The sequence below is a fragment of the Bufo gargarizans genome, chromosome 2, assembly GCF_014858855.1.
Source record: "Bufo gargarizans isolate SCDJY-AF-19 chromosome 2, ASM1485885v1, whole genome shotgun sequence".
Taxonomy (NCBI): Eukaryota; Metazoa; Chordata; class Amphibia; order Anura; family Bufonidae; genus Bufo; species Bufo gargarizans.
In genome coordinates, this window is record NC_058081.1 from 573,016,948 (window position 1) to 573,030,044 (window position 13,097).

The following is a 13,097-nucleotide window of genomic DNA, read 5'->3' on the forward strand; positions in this document are numbered from 1 at the left end:
TACCTGTAAAGGACTTAACTGCAAAAACTACAGCTGCTGCCATGTGGAAAAGCTTCATTCTGCCGTATGGGTGTCCTGACAAGATACTCACTGATCAGGGATCTGCATTAGAGTCTCAGTTGTTCTATGAACTTTGTGCCTTGTACAACTGCAAGAAGTTGAGGACTACCGCATACAACCCTCAGGGGAACGGTCTGTGCGGAAAAATGAACCAGACCCTGATCAGCATGCTCAAGGCTGTGCTGCCTCACAAGAGGGCCGAATGGCCGTTACTCCTCCCTGAACTAGTGTACCTGTACAACAATACAACTTATTGCTCCACTGGGAACACTCCATACTACCTCATGTTTGGAAGACATGGCCGTCTACCTGCAGATCTTGCCCTTGACATTCCTGTGCCGGACTCTGAACCACTCCTTCCTCAATCTGAGTGGGTCAAAGAGCATCAGAAGTGCCTGGAGGACACCAAAGAAATAGTGGACTCTAAAATAGAGAAGGCCCAACAAAAACAGGACTTTGATATGCATGCACATGCTGAGCCCTTACAGCCTGGAGACCAGGTCTGGCTAAAAAACAATCACCCTGTAAGCAAACTGGATAGTCTCTGGGAGCGTGAGCCATATACAATAGTGGCCATTCCCTCAACAGAATCTACAAAATCCAGAGAGAGGATAAAGGTACTCAGCGAGTCCATCGCAACAGGCTCAAGAAATACCTACAGGAACCTGTTCAAGAGCAGCCAGGAGAAGAGGATACATTACCTGAGCTGCCATTGTCTTCAGAAAGTAAGACTCAAACAGAGTTGCCTTCCATGCTTGACCCCCTTCAGTCATTACTCCAACCTCAAATTCGAGTCCTGATGCCAGTGTCCGAGATTTCTCTGTCTACAGAACTAAGTCAGACAGCTGATCCTCCCATACCAGTCCCGGATTCTACCTCTACTCCCGGAGACTCTGAATTGTCCTTGCTGAGATCCCAACGGACCAACAAAGGTAATCCACCTGCCCGTTATCGGGAATTCTTTAAGATGAACCTTTAGCTACAGAGACAATAGGAACCAAGCCATGGACACATTTTTACTGGTAAGGAACATTGGCACCTGTTTATTGTTTAAATTTTTGGCCTTCTTCATCTACCCTTTTTGAGCCTGGACTTCATGGACTCCATCTATCAGCCAAACCATACCTCATGTTGGATTACAAATTATTTTAGTTTTTTTTAGTTTGTTTCCCCTACTTGTTACAAGTTATAAAAGTAAAAAGCAATACAAGCACTCACCATCTTGGACCAATAATAGAATAAAGGACAATAATTTTATTACCGGTATATATAAAAATTAAGGATAAAATGTTTATATTGACTATTGAAAACTGTAAATACTCCAGAATATAGTTAGCGAATAGTAGCAGTGGAGCGATACAAAATAATAAATAATACAATTATAAAGTTACAATAATAGAAATGTACAAATTGACGGATAGATGCAATAAAATTGGTAGAAAAAAGCAATGTCTCTTATTCTGTGGATATTTGTGCAAAAGTGCAGAAAAATGTGTGCAAAAATGTTAATAAAATTCCAGTGCAGGATGTGTGACTCCGGATAGTCATTAAAGGTTGATATAGATGTTTAAAAACGTATCCATTTAATTGAAGTGCATACTTGTTGGGGAAAAAAAGGAAAAAAGGTTGCAATGTTCCAGATAATAAGTATCGAGTGTCCGTACTTGTAGGGTTCTTTCTGGAGATCACATTTGAGAAATATACTGTTAGTGATGCTATTAAAGTGTCTTTAATTGTAGAAAGCTATTGTAGATTTGCACTTAAAAGGACAAATAGGTGAGCCCATCTCTACTGTCAGCAGATTAATGTGGAATTCACACTTGAGGGATATAGGTATATAACGTCTCTATTCCCTGCAGACTTCTATAGATATGGCACTTGGAGGGCATAATATAAATAATGTATATCTCTACTCACAGGAGACATATTTAATTAAGGCTGGAATCGGGGGCTCCGTGTGGAGGTGAGCTACACGATAACTTCCACATGGAGCAACATAGAAACTACGCAGATCTCATCCTGAGGTGTCTTCCAGGAGTTTCATGGGATTATCATACCCTCCTCCTGTGACTGCCGGAAGTGCATGGAGACGCTAATACCTTCCCTTCTGAGCCTTTGCCTAAGGTATGGTACCTCAAGCCTTAGAGCCACTTTAGCTACCCATAGTCACCATAGTGATCGTGCTATAAGCCTTATATTTTGACTTTGGTGCAGAGAAGGGAATACAGGATAAAGCCACCCTTCCATTTGCCAGTATTTCATTACACCATAGTGGGACTACAGAGTAAGGACACCCCCATGCTTTCTTTGGTATCGGTGGACAATACTTCAAAAATAGTCAGTAGTGATTGCTTAGTGCAGACCTTGGTTCACTGGTTATACCGAGAGGGAAACTGTTTATTAGGACACCCTACTCATGCGGGCAGGAAACTCAGGGTAGCCGTTATATGTTTTGTCTTTGTATGTAATATGTGTATTTCAGGTAGCCCTTTGTATTAATTTGGGTACCCCAGAGCTCATTCCTCTTATCCCAAGCACAAGCCGAGGATTGCTTGACTCAAAGTAAGGGGGAATGTAACACCCCAAAGTTGTGTTTCTACACTCCTCTACCTGGCTACTGCCCTTCAAGAGCCATTAATATTGTCATTTGATGTGATTTTGATGATGTCATTCACAAATGTGCATAACACCATGTTAAAGTTAATTTTTTCCTTGTAATGTTACAGGTCTACCAGCAGGTGGCAGCATCATTGGTAGGGATAGTTTTAATGTTATGGCCGTTCAGAGTGGAACGATCCTGTTCTCTTTTGTGCTTAAGGGAAGTGGAGTTTCCCACATCCTGCAGCAAGGGAGGAAAAACACTGTTAGAACCAGTTCTAGCTCTCCATGCATAGGGAAGACAGCAAGGACCAAGTCTCATGCTGAGATTTGATCAGATTCCCAGTCTGAGCTTTGCAGCTCAGCTGGATGAAACAAAGTAGAAAGCAAGTAGACAACTCCAGTTCCAGGAAGAAACCATACCCTGTGAAGATAACTGTGAGTAAAATCCAGAGACCCCAGGAGAAGCCATTCCGCCTCAGTCAGTCAGTCCCCATACAGCAGAAGATAGAGTGCAGAAGCCAAATTCCTGCCACAGTATAGAGCTAACAAGCAGATGTCTTTTCCTGCAAGCTCTAGGTTGATAGAGCAGACAATAAATCCCTGCCAACCATTGCCAATACCTGCTGGGACCTAAGACAAAAGCAGTATTTTGCTTGGATCAAAGTTACAATCAGTAAAGACAAGTTTGAACTTCACCAAAAGTCTGGATCTCAATTTCTTTTGCATAATCCTCTATTACTCCCACTATCACCACCCTCAATTTATTGCAAGTGAGCCAGGAGTCCAGCCGTACCCAGGTAGGAGACACCGTTGACACCATTACCACTACCATACAGAGACATTACACCACTCTGGCATTCCTAAACTGGGGCGTGAGTTATAACATCTTTGAAGGGCCCTGCGACAATACCCTGCGCACGCTGCAATTGGGGTCACAAACAAACTATTGACTATTATACCCGCATCCTGGTCACTGCAATGTCACAGATATTTAGGATGCGCAAACGTTATACAGGAGAAGTAGCGCAGGTAATGTCGCTGTCAGCAGCGGCCAAACATTTGCGCTGAATGTCACAGATATTTAGGATGCGCAAATGTAACACAACAGATGTTGCTGAGGTTGTGTCACTGTCAGCAGCGGCCAAACAATTGCACACAATTTAGCGCAGGTTGCGCTAATAATATGTATTGCAGCCAGATAAAACAATAGTCCTTAAAAGGACTTTTGAGTCTCTAACACCTTTCAACACTAAACCCTATCTAAAAAAATAAAAACTATTCCTGTCCCTACACTATCTGTCCCTTCTACTGCAGCTCGCCCTGACTAAGACTGAACCGAACCACATGTCATCAGGTGCTATATTATAGCACCCGATGACGCGTTCCGGCCAGCCAATCACTGTAATGCCAGTAACCATCGTGAGTGCCAGTACTTTCCCCGCGTTTATTGGCTGCATAGCAGCCAACAAACGTGCGGGGAGGAGAGTTGAGCATTGCGCTCGAGCACACGCAAACAAAATGGTGTTTGGCTGGGCATGCTTGCCCAACTCTAGTGTTTGCTGCTCTCAGGCGCTAAAGAGCACCAGTGAGCAAGATTAATCCAGGCATACTGCCTATGACTTATTATTCATGCAAATGAGGGCTTCAGTGCACCAAGGGATGGTGCCATCACTGGAAAATTGAGGAGCTGTGGTGCACTTACTAGTTAGGTCCCACCCATTGGTGCACTGAAACCCTTATCTGTAGAAAGAAAAATAGAATAAAACTCTTTTTTTCTCAGGAATGCCACAGCCAATTTTCATAATACAGGTATCATTTTAACCATCAGGGTCAACTAGTGATGTACCTCCAATAGCGGCAAACCATGCAGCTGCAATGGGGCCTGTGAAGGAAGGGGGCCTGGTTGTGCAGGAGAGCCCCCCCCCCAAATTACATTTACAAAACTAGCTCTGAAAACCTAGTTAGCTGTCCAGAAGGACCTGTGATGATGTCATCAGCATGTGGTCAGGGCAGCTGTAAAGAGTCAGTCATTTTACAGCTGAAGGAGCTGTAACAATGTCATTGTCACGTTACCAGGGCAGGGAGATGGAGCTCAACGGTGTAGAGGAAAATGTAGTGAAACTACATTGGGAGGAACATCTGTGTGTGCCTGGTGGAGAGGTGAGCGGTGTCCTGGGATAGCCCATGACATCCTAATACTGGGAGTTGTAGTTTTGTCCTACTGTATCCCTCTCCATGTAATGTTCACCTACAATAACAGCCTGGTAATGCTGGGGTTGAAGTTTTCTCTTCTTATACCCTCTCCCTGTAATGTCAACTTGTGTTCCATAATAACAGCCTAGACATGCTGGCAGTTGTAGATCTCTCCTCCTTTACCGCTCCATGTATTGCCCACTAATTTTCACCTGTTTTATGCTGCCAGCAGTAGTTCCAGCAGGCTGTTCTGGCAGAGAACACTCTACCAGAGCTCTCTGGATGTGGGATTGCTAGAGGTTTTCAGAGTGCTTGCTGGCCCCATTGTACCCAGAGAGCTCTGGCAGGCTGTACTACACTGTAGATTCTTGCTATGGGGCCCAATGATTTTTATGTACGCCCCTGGGGTGAACCCTAACGGGATCCTGCTGATAGGTGCTCTTTATCTAATTTGTCTTTACCCTCTTCCCTGCCATACTAATCCTTAATTTTAGGATTCAAGGCCATTTGTAAATGCAGGCCTCATGCATTGTTCTTAGACCTGCATCTTTAAAAGCATCCTAAAATCTCATTGTGAGAGGTACATACCGCATGGGAATAAAAGGTTAAGGATCAAAAAGAAACCAATGTGGATAAATAGAACTGTAAAGAAAGCAATAAATGACAAAAGAAAGCATATAAAACACTAAAACAGGAGGGTAGCACGGAAGCACTGAAAAACTATAAGGAAAAAAATTGAACATGTAAAAAACAAATAAAAGCGACCAAACTAGAGACCGAGAGATTAATTGCCAAAGAGAGTAAAATTAACCCTAAAATGTTCTTCAATTATATAAATGTTGCAAAGTATAAATCTGAAGGTGTCGGCCCTTTAAAGAGTAATGAGGGGGGAGTCGCAGAGAGCGACGAGGAGAAAGCAAAGCTGTTAAATATTTTTTTTTCCAATGTATTCACTGAGGAAAATAAACTGTCAGATGACATGCAAAATGTAAAAATAAAGTCCCCATTAAAAGTGTCTGACCCAGGAAGAAATACATCAGTGACTTAAAAAGATTAAAATAGACAAATCGCCAGGACCGGATGACATACACCCCCGTATCCTAAAGGAATTAAGTAATGTCATAGCCAGACCCTTATTTCTGATATTTGCAGACTCTATACTGACAGGAAATGTCCCACAGGTTTGGCGCATGGCAAATGTGGTGCCAATATTCAAAAAGGGTCCAAAAACCGAGCCTGGAAACTATAGGCCGGTAAGTTTAACATCTGTTGTGGGTAAACTGTTTGAAGGTTTTCTGAGAGATGCTATCTTAGAGCATCTCAATGGAAATAAGCAAATAACGCCATATCAGCATGGCTTCGTGAGGGATCGGTCATGTCAGACTAATTTAATCAGTTTCTATGAGGAGGTAAGTTCTAGACTTGACAGCGGCGAATCAATGGATGTCGTATATCTGGACTTCTCCAAAGCATTTGACACTGTACCACATAAAAGGTTAGTATATAAAATGAGAATGCTCGGACTGGGAGAAAACATCTGTATGTGGGTAAGTAACTGGCTCAATGATAGAAAACAGAGGGTGGTTATTAACGGTACACACTCAGATTGGGTCACTGTCAGTATTGGGCCCTATTCTCTTCAATATATTTATTAATGATCTTGTAGAAGGCTTGCATAGTAAAGTATCAATTTGTCACAGTAAATTACACTGATGAGGACAGTATACTACTACAGAGGGATCTGGATAGATTGGATGCTTGGGCAGATAAGTGGCAGATGAGGTTTAACATGATAAATATAAAGTTATGCACATGGGAAGGAATAATGCAAGTCACCCGTACATACTACGCATCAGAGGTTGGGGTAGGAGCAATATTGTCGCAGGGTCCTTCACCCAGTAAATGGCGCGCATGTGCATTTTTCTCTCTCGACTGCTGAAGGTAATTACGATGTGGGGAATAGGGAATTGCTGGCCATTAAGTTGGCGTTCGAAGGAATGGCGGCATTGGTTGGAAGGAGCAATTCATCCTATTGCGGTAATTACGGATCACAAGAATCTGGCCTTCTTGGAGTCGGCTAAGCGACTGAACCCAAGGCAGGCCAGATAATCATTGTTTTTCACCAGATTTAACTTCATCGTCACTTACCGCCCTGGGGTTAAGAACATCAAGGCGGATGCTTTGTCACGTAGCTTTCCTGGGGGGGAAGGGGGGTGAGTCTAATGACCCTAGTCCCATTTTATCTGAAGGGGTAGTTATTTCCGCTCTTTATCCTGATCTTGAGGCCAGGGTGTTGGAGGCACAGGAGGATGCTCCGGACTCTTGTCCTCAGGGGAAATTGTTTGTTCCCCCCGAATTACGTCACAAGGTGTTTGAGGAACATCACTGTACGGTGCTTGCTGGGCACCCTGGGAGCAGATCGACTATCGATCTCATCTCTCGCAGATTCTGGTGGCCAGGGTTGCGTAAGTGTATTGAGGATTATGTGTCAGCTTGTGGTACCTGTGCACGTGCTAAGGTGACACATACTCAGCCTTCTGGATCTCTGCTTACATTGCCCATCCCGTCCAGACCTTGGACCCATTTGTCCATGGATTTTATCACGGATTTACCGAATTCTTCAGGAAAGACCGTGATTCTGGTGGTTGTCGATCGTTTTAGTAAAATGGCACACTTTATTGCATTACCTAGTCTACCCAATGCTAAAACTCTTGAGCAGGTGTTTGTCGACAACTTTGTGAAACTACATGGCATTCCCTCTGATGTGGTGTCTGATAGAGGGACTCGAACGGACAGACGGAGTGCAATAATCAGAATCTGGAGACTTACTTGAGATGTTTTGTTTCAGTGAATTAGGAAGAGTGGTCTTCATTTTTGTCGTTAGCTGAGTTTGCTATAAAAAAACGTAGACAGGAATCCACTGATAAGTCACTGTTTTTTGGGGCATATGGCTTCTATCCTCAGTTTGGTACATTTTCTGGTGCTCATAATTCCGGCATTCCTGAGGCGGAACAAATTTCTCTTTGTCTTCTATTTGGCGGAAAATTCAAAATAACCTGGAAAAGATGGGCAACAGGTATAAGCGTGCGGCTGACAGGAGACGTATGGTCCGGACCTGAGAGTGGGTGATTCTGTGTGGCTGTCTACAAGAAACATTAAACTTAAGATACCTTCTTGGAAGTTGGGACCAAGATTTATTGGTCCATATAAGATCACTGCCATTGTTAACCCTGTAGCCTTCCGTCTTGAACTTCCTCAGGCATTGAAAATCCATAAAGTATTTCATAAATCGTTGTTAAAGAAATGTGTTGAACCTGTTGAGTCATCCTCCTTGCCTCCCGCCCCTGTCATGGTGGACGGCAATTTGGAATTTCAGATCAGCAGGATTGTGGAGGTCATCCGTAGAAGGGGGGTACTGTCACACCGGTCACAGGTTTGAGACGGTCTGAAAGATTATCTGCTCATTAGTGATCTGACAGACTCTTTTGGTTTCACTTTGTCTGTGTTGGTGTATGTCCACACCTCCTGTTCAGGTGTGGATCATGTGACCTTTACCTCCCCCTATTTAGTTTGACTTCACCCATCACTCCTTGCTCTGGATAGCTTCATTTGGTGTTGGAAGAGTTGGAGTGTGGTTCTAGTTGAAGTCCTTATCACCCATCATCCATCATCCATCATCCTTAGAAGTTATGTGTTTTGTATTCTTCCCCCCCCCCCCCCCGCTGTTGTTTACTAGGCCTCAGTGAGACACTGTTTCCCTCACCAGGGAGGGAGCCGGTTGTCTCTGCCCTGTCATTAAGTCTAGGGCATCCGAGGGCCACCAGGGTTTTCTAAGGTTCCTGTATATGGGCATCTCTACCATCGAGAGGTGCCCATACGGATAGGAGTTAAGGCCAGGAGCAGGGTTTTATAGGTGATGACCCATTTCCTTCCCTAGAGGTGAGGCCTAGTGTCTTTTCCCTTCCGTCTTGTTGTCTTTTGGTGTTCTCCCCTACAACATCCGTGACAGACAGTTGCAGTAGAGGCCTGGCAGAGCATCACCAGGGATGAAACCAGCATCTGGTGATGTCTATGCGTTCCAGACTTCAGGCTGTAATAGACTGCAAAGGATTTGCAACCAAGTATTAAAAAGTGAAAGTTTGATTTATTATTATTATTCTGTCCCATTACTTTTGATCCCTTGACAAGTGGGGGGCACATATGCAAACTGTTGTAATTCCTACACCTTTCACCTGATTTGGATGTAAATACTCTTAAATTAAATTAAAGCTTACAGTCTGCAGTTAAAGCACATCTTGTTCGTTTCATTTCAAATCCTTTGTAGTGGCATATAGAGCCAAAAATGTTAGAATTGTGTTGATGTCCCAATATTTATGGACCTGACTGTATATCAGGGGTCAGTACAGAGATCTATCCCATCTAGGGCTGCAACGATTAATTGAAGTTATTGATAATATTCGATAACGAGATTCGTTGTCAACGAATCCCGTTATCGAATAATCTGCCGATTCGTTGCTATGCGGGGCGGGAGCGGGCAGTCAGCGTCCTTAACCAGCAGTAACTTTTACTTCAACTTTAAATTAGCGCATCTTTACTAACTTACAATGAAGCTCCGGTAACAGGCAGAGTGGGCGGCGGCATTATGTCACTTACTCACGTGACGCGACTGCTCCGCCTGCTTCATTCACAAAAGTGGGCGGAGCAGGCGCGTCACGTGAGTGAGTGACGTTACACCGCCGCCTGCTCTGCCTGTTACTGGAGATTCATTGTATTTGTAAGGTAATAAAGATCATAGAGGTGATAAAGATCATAGAGGTGATTTAAAGTTCAAGTAAAAGTTACTGCCAGTTAAGTAATAGTCTGAATACTGATGTGGCAGGTGTATTGGGAGATCTGTGGATGGCACTGTTATGGAGGGGATCTGTGGATGGCACTGTTATGGGTCGGGGATCTGTGCACTGCTATGGGGAGGGGGATCTGTGAATGGCACTGTTATAGAGGGGATCTGTGGATGGCACTGTTATGGGAAGGGGGATCAGTGCACTGCTATGGGGAGGGGGATCTGTGGATGGCACTGCTATGAGGAGGGGGATCTATGGATGGTACTGTTATGGGGAGGGGGATCGGTGAATGGCACTGTTATGGTGAGGGGATCTGTGGATGGCACTTGTATTATATCCCCCTCCCCATAACAGTGCCATCCATAGATCCCCCTCCCATAGCAGTGCACAGATCCCCCTCCCCATAACAGTGCAATCCACAGATCCCCTCTATAACAGTGTCATCCACAGATCCCCTCCATAACAGTGCCATTCACAAATCCCGCTACCTATAGCAGTGCACAGATCCCCCTCCCATAACAGTGCCATCCACAGATCCACTCCATAATAGTGCCATCCACAGATCCACTCCATAATAGTACCATCCACAGATCCCCCTCCCCATAACAGTGCCATCCACAGATCCCCTCCATAACGGTGCCATCCACAGATCCCCCCATAACAGTGTCATCCACAGATCCCCCATAACAGTGTGTCATCCACAGATCCCCCATAACAGTGTGTCATCCACAGATCCCCCATAACAGTGTGTCATCCACAGATCCCCCATAACAGTGCCATCTACAGATCCCCCATAACAGTGCCATCTACAGATCACCCCCATAACAGCGCCATCCACAGATCCCCCATAATAGTGTCATCCACAGATCCCCCCATAACTTGTCTTTTTTACATTGTAATGTAAATTTTTGTAATTATGTAACTCCTAAATTTGTTTTAATATGGCCTTTGAACATTATTTTTCAAGTAAAATCATATAAACCCCTTTTTTGTCATTTTGGTGCTTTTTCCCGATTAATCAATGAAATTATCAACAACTAATCGATTATTCAAATAATCGTTAGCTGCAGCCCTAATCCCATCATCTATTTATCCCAAGGACTGTGACTGTGACGAGAGGACATCCTCTGCGTCTGGAGGAAAGAAGGTTTTTACACAAACATAGAAGAGGATTCTTTACGGTAAGAGCAGTGAGACTATGGAACTCTCTGCCTGAGGAGGGGGTGATGGTGAGTACAATAAAGGAATTCAAGAGGGGGCTGGATGTATTTCTAGAGTGTAATAATATTACAGGCTATAGCTACTTAAGAGGGGTCGTTGTTCCAGGGAGTTATTCTGATTGTCTGATTGGAGTCGGGAAGGAACCTTTTATTCCCCTAAAGTGGGGAAAATTGGCTTCTACCTCACAGTTTTTTTTTTTTTTTGCCTTCCTCTGGATCAACTTGCAAGATGACAGGCCGAACTGGATGGACAAATGTCATTTTTTGGCCTTATGTACTATCTTACTATGTTACTAACATGGGCGTGGTAAAAGCTATCAATGCTCTTGTTGCGGCACTTGGTGTTGCGGGGTTTGGTTTTGAATGCTTACTTTGTGGCTGTTCATGTTCCAGGTGTGGAGAATTCAGTGGCTGATGCTCTTTCTCGTTTTCAGTGGGATCCTTTTTACGGACTGGTGCCAGGGGCGGAAGAGCAAGGGCGACCTTGTCCTTAGCGGCTCTGGAACATGGCCTTCTGGTATCCATAGCTTTGATTAGGCAGTCCGTGAGTACCGTTACGTGCTCGGCTTATGCTTTAGTGTGGTCTCAATGGAAACAATTGTTAGAGCAGGTTGGGGGTTGTAGTTCGGCTGCCAATTTCCAGACTCTTCTGAATAATTTTGGCTTACAGCTTGGGTTTTGTCTTATTCAGTTGTGCCAAAAAGGGTGGCGACTGTCGTCTTTTGGTTGCGCTTGCGCTGACGGATGTGTCCAAATGTTTTTTAGTGCGGCAGGCGTTAAAAGGTTATTGGCGGAACACGCTCACCAGGGATAAGCGCCGCCCGGTGTCTTATGAAATTTTTCAACTTTTATGGAGACAAATGGGTTCAATTTGCATATCTGGCTATGAGGTTAGCTTGTTTTGGGCTGCTTTTGCGTTAGCGTTTTTTAGCACGTTTAGGGTGTCGGAATTGGTGGCACTGTGTAGAGTTGGAGTAGGCGGTCTACAGCGGGAGGACGTCTTGCTGTGTTCAGACGGGTTACAATGTGTTGTGCGTAGATCAAAAACTGATCCTAATGGTTGAGGGATGCGTTTTGTATTGCGACCGTTGGCGGGATCGGTTGTTTGCCTGGTTAGATGTGTTGAGGATTTCTTGGTTTAACGGGGGATATTGCCATTGTTAATATATCAGAATGGGACAGCACTGTCTTGTTTTCAGTACGTGGCAGTTTTTCGGAAGTGTGTGGCGGCGGGAGGTTAAATGGCAAGTGAGTTTGCGTCTCACTCTTTTCGAATAGGAGCGGCCACTGAAGCATCTAGGTGGGGTTTGGGGGAGGATGTTATTCGGCGCATGGGTAAATGGGAGTCTGCTTGTTTTTGTTCTTTTATATTTTACAGAGTCTGCCCCGTGTTTAACCTGTATTTTTGGTAATTCCTACGTGTATTGGGGAGGCCGAAGAGCGGATGTTCGTAGGAATAGAAGGCTGTTGGATTTTGATGCCAGCGAATTACAGGTTCGTTGGATTGGCTTACGCGGTTTGTTGTGGGGATGAGTGCTTCCGGAATTTAGTTTTTATGTTTCTTTAGATCGTCCGTGGTGTTGCATGCGGGAGGGAACAACTTGGGCATCCATCGCTCCAGAGACGTCATTAGGGATATCAAGTTGGATTTGCTGAGGTTGTGGGCGGATTTTCCTTCTTTGTTGGTGGTTTGGTCAGACATAGTGGCGCGACGGGTTTGGCGGTTTGCAAGGTCGGTTGAGAAATGGAATAAAGCTCGGGCTAAAATCAACAAGGGGGAGGTCGTTTTGTTAGGCGACAGGGTGGTTTTGTTGTGCGACATAAAGATTTGGAGGAGGCGTCCACAATGTTTTTGAGGCATGATGGGGTCCATCTGAATGATGTGGGGATTGACCTGTGGACATTGGGTTTGCAGGATGGCTTGGAAATGGCTTTTAAGGTATGGAGGGATGAACATAGGTGAGGTGACACCTTTGTTCGTCTGGTGGCAGGTAAAAGGGGGATCCTGGGAGGCAAAACCTGGAATAGGTGCATGGCTTACTCTCTCTTTTGGGGTGCATCTAAGAGGTTTGTAGTGAATGGAAAACTGGGGGACCCTGTTTGAGCTAATAGCCCTGCAGGGGTATAATTGCGAGTAGTGGGTGCCCTTGGGTCCGAGAGTGCAGCCAAGGGTAAAGTTGGA